The following is a 7,583-nucleotide window of genomic DNA, read 5'->3' as shown; positions in this document are numbered from 1 at the left end:
GCGCTATCCGACGCTAGCCGCCGACCACACCGATGATCTGAAGTCCTTCGTTGCGCCGTCGATCGCTGGAACGCAGGTGAGCACGGGTGGTGATGAGCAGATGAGGGCTGGCGTAGGTGGAGAGCTAATGTTTTTAGCATAGCTCTGTCGAGGTCCCGTAGCTAAGTTAGCTTCAATGGCGTCGTTAGCAACAGCATAGCTAGGCTTCGCCAGGCTGGACAGCATTAACCGTGTGGTTACAGGTCCAGTGTTTGGTTCTGTGTCTCCTGATAGTAGAAGTAATAATAGTATTGTTGATCTTTGGTCTATCCTTCCAGTCAGGGGCTTATTTCTTTTGTTTCTATCTGCAGTTAAGCACGATGCTATCACGTTAGCTCCGTAGCTAAAGTGCTTCGCCGATGTATTGTCGCGGGGATAAAAGTCACTGTGAATGTCCATTTCGCGTTCTCGACTCTCATTTTCAAGAGGATATAGTATCCCAGGTGCTTTAAAATACAAATCCGTGATCCACAATAGAAAAAGGAGAAAGTGTGGAATCCAGTGAGCCGGCTTGTTACGGTCAGAGCGAAAAAATATACGTCCTGCACTGCACTCTAGTCCTTCACTCTCACGTTCCTCATCCACAAATCTTTCATCCTGGCTCAAATTAATGGGGTAATCGTCGCTTTCTCGGTCCGAATCTCTCTCGCTCCATTGTAAACAACGGGGAATTGTGAGGAATACTAGCTCCTGTGACGTCACGCTACTTCCGGTACAGGCAAGGCTTTTTTTAATCAGCGAGCAAAAGTGGCGAACTTTATCGTCGATTTTCTCTACTAAATCCTTTCAGCAAAAATATGGCAATATCGCGAAATGATCAAGTATGACACATAGAATGGATCTGCTATTCCCGTTTAAATAAAAAAAAATAATTTCAGTAGGCCTTTAAGCCTGTAGTTGCCAGGGAATCGGCTGGCGACATTCTGTCACGACGTGGACCGTGGCGACGCAAATTACTGCGTGGATTGTTTTCCCAAGATGCAAAACGACTTGACTGGACACGGCGTGAAGGTAAAGACATGTTTAATTCGGACTATAAAAAGAACAAACAAAAGGCGCGCACGAGGCGGGGATACAAACTTGGCTATGAAAACAAAAAAAAAACTAGCACAAAGGCAAAACTATGGACATGAAACAAATAAACACTTACTGTGACAATAACTATGGCATGGACTATGATATCAAGGGTATCATCAGGTAACAAGGGTAGCATGGTGTGACAGTCCTAGGCTGTCGGGTGGGTTCCATGGACCATCAAAGGAAGACATGTTGCGGCAGGTGTAGACGTTCGTTTATTTTTTCAAATAAAACCCCTCAGTCTCAGGTCGCTTTGCAGCTCCTCTTCCTAGTCCTTCACTCTCACGTTCCTCATCCACAAATCTTTCATCCTGGCTCAAATTAATGGGGCAATCGTCGCTTTCTCGGTCCGAATCGCTCTCGCTGCTGGTGTAAACAACGGGGAAATGTGAGGAGCCTTTCAACCTGCGACGTCACGCTACTTCCGGTACAGGCAAGGCTTTTTTTTTTTTTTTATCAGCGACCAAAAGTGGCGAACTTTATCGTCGATGTTCTCTACTAAACCCTTTCAGCAAAAATATGGCAATATCGCGAAATGATCAAGTATGACACATAGAATGGACCTGCTATCCCCGTTTAAATAAGAACATTTCATTTCAGCAGGCCTTCAAATATCAACTGCTCCTACAGTCACTGCAATTTCCGCCCGAGTGGCGGTGCCCACCTCCCGTCTCATAAAGGGTATTTACCAGCGGATATGGAGGGCACGGCCTCTCCCCGAGAAACCCGAGAAAGTGATATGAAAAATGAAATGAGAGTCAGGTGGTGGCTGCAAAACACATTTAGTTTTAATAACCGTGGAAGTTCAACACAAGGTTTTTTTGTGTCTTATTGTGTGTGTGCGTTGTGTCCCCCCCCCCCCCCCCCCAAGACGTGCTCGGGTGACTTGTTTGGTGAGCCCCCAGCACTGCATTGTTGCTTGTTCGTCATAACACTCCCCCCTCCGCCTCCCCCCGTGCTGCAGCAGGATCCTGATGTAATTGCCTCCAAACTCCCTGCTGACACCCACTAAAGTCTCACTCGGCCCCTTCTCTGCCCCCCCTCCCCTCTCTCTCTCTCTCTCTCTCTCTCTCTCTCTCTCTCTCCAGCAGAGCTCCTCCTCAATCAGTGCCGCCTCATGTCTGGCTGAGTGCGGAGGGCGGAACCACCAGACGGAGGAAAGGAGGAGGAAGACCCAAGTCCAGACGGCGCTTGAAAAGACCCCGGGTCGACAAGGCGGCGCCGGAGTGACACCCAGCCGGGCCGGATTGTTCCGTGCGGGAAGGAGAGGCTCGCTGGGTAAGTCAGCAACGACTCACTTAAATGTGACGCGGCTACGGTTTAGTGATGCGTTATGGCGATGATATCTGACGGGTGGAGGGATGAATATGTAGGAGAAGTAAAACATTGCCATGCAAACATGACGCCTGCCAAGCATTACAGGAAGATCGCAGCATGTGGAAGGAAGTTACAACTTTGATCATTTTCCACCACCAGGGGGTGGTGTTGGTGTCGCGTTTCCATGCACTAAATTAGTCCGATTTCTCAAAAAAAAAAAGTTTAGTCCATGCATTAAAGGCCTACTGAAATGAATTTTTTTTTATTTAAACGGGGATAGCAGATCTATTCTATGTGTCATACTTGATCATTTCGCGATATTGCCATATTTTTGCTGAAAGGATTTAGTAGAGAACAACGACGATAAAGATTGCAACTTTTGGTATCTGATAAAAAAAAGGCTTGCCCCTACCGGAAGTAGCGTGACGTAGTCAGTTGAACATATACGCAAAGTTCCCTATTGTTTACAATGATGGCCGCATGAAGTGAGAGAGATTCGGACCGAGAAAGCGACAATTTCCCCATTAATTTGAGCGAGGATGAAAGATTTGTGGATGAGTAAAGTGCAAGTGAAGGACTAGTGGGGAGTTGAAGCTATTCAGATAGGGAAGATGCTGTGAGAGTCGGGGGTGACCTGATATTCAGCTGGGAATGACTACAACAGTAAATAAACACAAGACATATATATACTCTATTAGCCACAACACAACCAGGCTTATATTTAATATGCCACAAATTAATCCTGCATAAAAACACCTGCGTGTTTGTTATGCTAGCTCCTAGCTCCTATGCTAGCTCCTAGCTCCATAGTACACGCCAATACAATTCAAACACCTGATCAACGCACACAATCACTCAGCCCAAAAGACCGTTCACCTAACCCAAGGTTCATAAAGCTTATATATTTTTAAAAAGTTACGTACATACGCAAAAAAAAGTTGCGCACATACGGTCAAGCGATCAAATGTTTAGAAGCCAAAGCTGCATACTCACAGTAGCACGTCTGCGTCTTTGTCATCCAAATCAAAGTAATCCTGGTAAGAGTCTGTGTTGTCCCAGTTCTCTACAGGCGTCTGTGTATCGAAGTCAAAAGTCCTCCTGCTTAGAGTCTCTGTTATCCGAGTTCTTCCATCTTGACTGCATCTTTCGGGAATGTAAACAAAGAAGCGCCGGCTGTGTACTGTTGTTGCTGACTACGTTCGAAAAATACGTCCATTTCGCACCGACAACTTTCTTCTTTGCTTGCTCAGCTTCCTTCTCCATAATGCAATGAACATGACTGCAACAGATTCACGAACACAGATGTCCAGAATACTGTGGAATAATGAAATGAAAACAGAGCTTTTTCGTATTGGCTTCAATGTGGAAGGCATACCCGTGTTCCCCGGGCTACGTCACGCGCATACGTCATCCTCAGAGGCGTTTCGAACCGGAAGTTTAGCGGCAAATTTAAAATGTCACTTTATAAGTTAACCCGGCCGTATTGGCATGTGTTATAATGTTAAGATTTCATCATTGATATATAAACTATCAGACTGCGTGGTCGGTAGTAGTGGGTTTCAGTAGGCCTTTCTCTCTAACGCCACTATTGTTCTTGGTCTCTCTCGTACACTGGGGGGTCGCTTATTATGGTTCTTATGTACCCTGTACAAAGGACTCCCTGTGGGGAGTCCTTTGTACAGGGTACATAAGAACCTATTGTTATTGTAAGGTTTTATTATTATTATTCCGCCGCCACAAAAAACTCTAATTTGACCCACTTAACATGCTTCAAAACTCACCAAATTTGACACACACATCAGGACCTGCGAAAATTGCCATCTAATAAAAAAACCAAACCCCAAAAATCTAAATTGCGCTTGTAGTAGAATTTCTGACCTTTTGACCTATATTTCTTGTCTTTTAAGAATGTCCGCTCATTTTCAATACTCTTGTATTTTTGTGCCATTGAATGGACCAGTTGTGGGACAAAAGTGAATATTGAGTCGTGCCAACCTGTCTACAGAATTCGAGTTGTTATGGAACAGATAGGAAAAGCAAAACAAGACATTGACGCATTTGATAAGGAACGATGACGCACAACAGACATATAAATGAATGGCAGAAGACCGGAACTCGGGGGTGATTTTGGCTTGTGTGTGTCTTGTGTGCTCTGGAGTACATTGTGTCTGCTTGCACGGACAACTTAATTCAACCTGCACTTCTGATAATGGGTAAATAAATTTGTTGTACTAAACTACTTTTGTTGCCTGTTTAAGCTTCGGACAATCCACTACACAAATTGGCGTCACGAACAGGATGGTTTAGAAGCTACAGGTGGACAGCCGCTCTCGCTCTCTCTGTCAGGCAGACAGTGTGCTGCACGCGCGCATCTAATACAAGGTAAGCGTTTTGCTTAAAGTGTAAACATTTTCTGCCTGGAGAGAGCCAGATCGATAAGACTAATTGCTGAATCTATTTTGATAAAAGATAGGTTTAGTCAGGTTCTCCAAAAACAACCTGGACTGGGGTAAATTATGGTTGGATTGAGTTGTTTTATATGTGATCATTTGTCTGTGTGTTTGTTGAAAACTTGTGATTTCTTGTTTTTAACATCAGGGGATTGTTGATAGAATTTTGGTGGTTTGGAGTGTAGAAGCACAGACGATGTGAGACGAAAAATTTCTCTTAACCTCTTCATCCTCTGTCGTTGCTGGCAGAGGATGCTTCTTTCTGCAAGTGCATCAGAATTAGCCAGAGTTGGATACAGCTAAATTTAAGGCAGGGTTTTGCTAACTGGTGGCACATTTGGCCCATACAAATTTATGAAGTCTATGAATGTGCGACATATCTCTCTATGTGGAAACTGCAGCGTTGGAAAAGCCTCATTTTGGGTGACCGTTTGGTGACTCCGGTAAAGGAGATCAACTGAGCTGTATTTGTCACGACGTTCTGTTTAATTGGCTGCAGTATAGATGGATATTGATCGGGCTGCATATGGTAGAGCTTTGGTGGAGCTTTGGTGAAGCTTTGGTGAAACTGTATGGAACTGACCAAAACATGATGACTGTAGAGCATTGGGTGATTATCAGTGACTCTATGGTGCTTTTATGCTGTTGCCGTGTATTGGTCAGGGAGTAAAAACAGGAGCTGCTCCGCTGGAACGGGTTAATCGCCGTTGTATGAGTAATGATGGGACCTGTGTTTGTGATATGAGACGGCCGATTCCACAAAAGCACGCGTGCATTAGTTGTTTATATTGGTCCGGACCAGGGGGGAGTGGTTTGTGGGATAAAAATGTGTGTGTTTTTTAAATTTATATATATATATATATATGCGTATTTTAATAACTTTTGTGTAGCACCTGGTTTCTTGTCTGGTTTAATCCCCCCCTTCCTTTCCCCCCCCTCTTGCAACCTCCCCTCACGCTTTTTTCACAGCCCCGCTATCTGTAAAAGTCTGGAAATTGTCTAAAATGTGTGTGCGTGTGAGAAAGTAGACAAAGTTTATGTACAGAAAACATATGAGTGAATGATTTATCCATTTAATTATCTTATTCCGCTCTCGGAGGTTGGATCGCGGGGGCAGCAGCCTAAGCAGGGAAGCCCAGATTACCCTCCTTAAACTTGACTATTTGTCCATCTAAGAGTGAATGATAAATGTTGTTCTTATTATTAAGGTTCTGATATGATACAGCTGTGCTTCTGGATGAGAAAATTAGTTGTCTATTGCATTTACTTTTAACTGTGCTGGTAAATTCTCTGTGTGTGAGTGACTGTGTGACGCATATAGTCTCAGCTGGGAGACATTTTGAGATAAGAGTGTGTGCGTGTGACGAGGCTGTGTGAGTGACAGCTGCGTGAGGCATTGGTTCGAAGAGGAGTGACACTGATAGCATTGAGCTAGGTTAGCATTGTGTTAGCATAGCATTGAGCTAGGTTAGCATTGAGCTAGGATAGCATTGAGCTAGGTTAGCATTGTGTTAGCAAAAGTTTGCTTACTGAGGCATAGTAAGGCTAAGTTAGCATCTAGCTTGGCATTACTAAGTGTGGTTGAACAGTTATTCTCGGTCTGTAGAGTGTGCTAGTAGTAGGTGCTTGCTAAGTCCAGTAAAATAATAGATATATGGAAAATTACACGTTTAAATATCAATCAATAAATACGGATTGTGGGACATTGAAACATTGTTTAATTCATCATTCATTTATATGTCTAGTATACTTTTTTTTTGGTACAGCCTTGTTGCTTATCTGATCCATCCAGTTTCTGTGTGGAAGTTGAGACAAACACACACGCACAAACATCATAGATTAGGACACATTGTAACTTTGAATTAATAGTTATACAACAAATAAATTAATAATATTGAATTTAAATTTGAGAAAGATAAATTGATTATACATTGACATTTTATTTTTTTTTAGGAATAAACACAATAAAATAAAAGTTAAATTTATATTCTAATACATCTAAGGGCATCTGTGAAACATAGAGTCTGAAGAAGTACAGATAAGAGCCACTCAGCGCCATTGTCAAAACAAAACGTAGAGAAGCGTTAAACAAATTCTAATCAGGAGGAAGACAGACCAAAATATGAGAACTTAAGTAAACAGACAGCAAGTAAACCAGAAATAATAATGTAAATAAATAACAAAGAAAGCAAATTTTTATGTGACATTGGTGCATGTAGAATTACAAATAGAGAATAAAACTAAATGGAAATAACTGTCTGCAAGATGAGCATGACGTCATGAATTGTGCTCGGGTTAGTAATAGATAGATAGATAGACAGATAAAACGTTATTGATTCCTTCAGGAGAGTTCCCTTTGGAAGAAGAACTAAAAAGTAAACAGTAACTAATAAGGGTATAAATGGAAACAAAATAGATTCTATTAAAAGAGAAACTAGGCATTAACGACCATGATATAAAAAAGTATTGCACTGTTATTGTTTTGCATTCCCTGTCATCCTAGCCCCCCAAAGAGGAGTTGTACAGTGTAATGATGTATGAGACAAAGGATTTTTTATAGGCTAAACCAGTAGTTCTCAAAGGAGGGTATGGTGTTTCCGCTCGGACAAAAAAGGGAGGTACTTGAAGGTATGCCAAGGGGTACCTGAGATTTTAAATATTTTAAAATAGCGACAATTCAAAATCCTTTATAAATATAAT

This window comes from Entelurus aequoreus, linkage group LG01, assembly GCF_033978785.1.
Source record: "Entelurus aequoreus isolate RoL-2023_Sb linkage group LG01, RoL_Eaeq_v1.1, whole genome shotgun sequence".
Taxonomy (NCBI): domain Eukaryota; kingdom Metazoa; phylum Chordata; class Actinopteri; order Syngnathiformes; family Syngnathidae; genus Entelurus; species Entelurus aequoreus.
The sequence above is the reverse complement of the archived record's forward strand: the minus strand, read 5'-3'. Positions refer to the sequence as shown.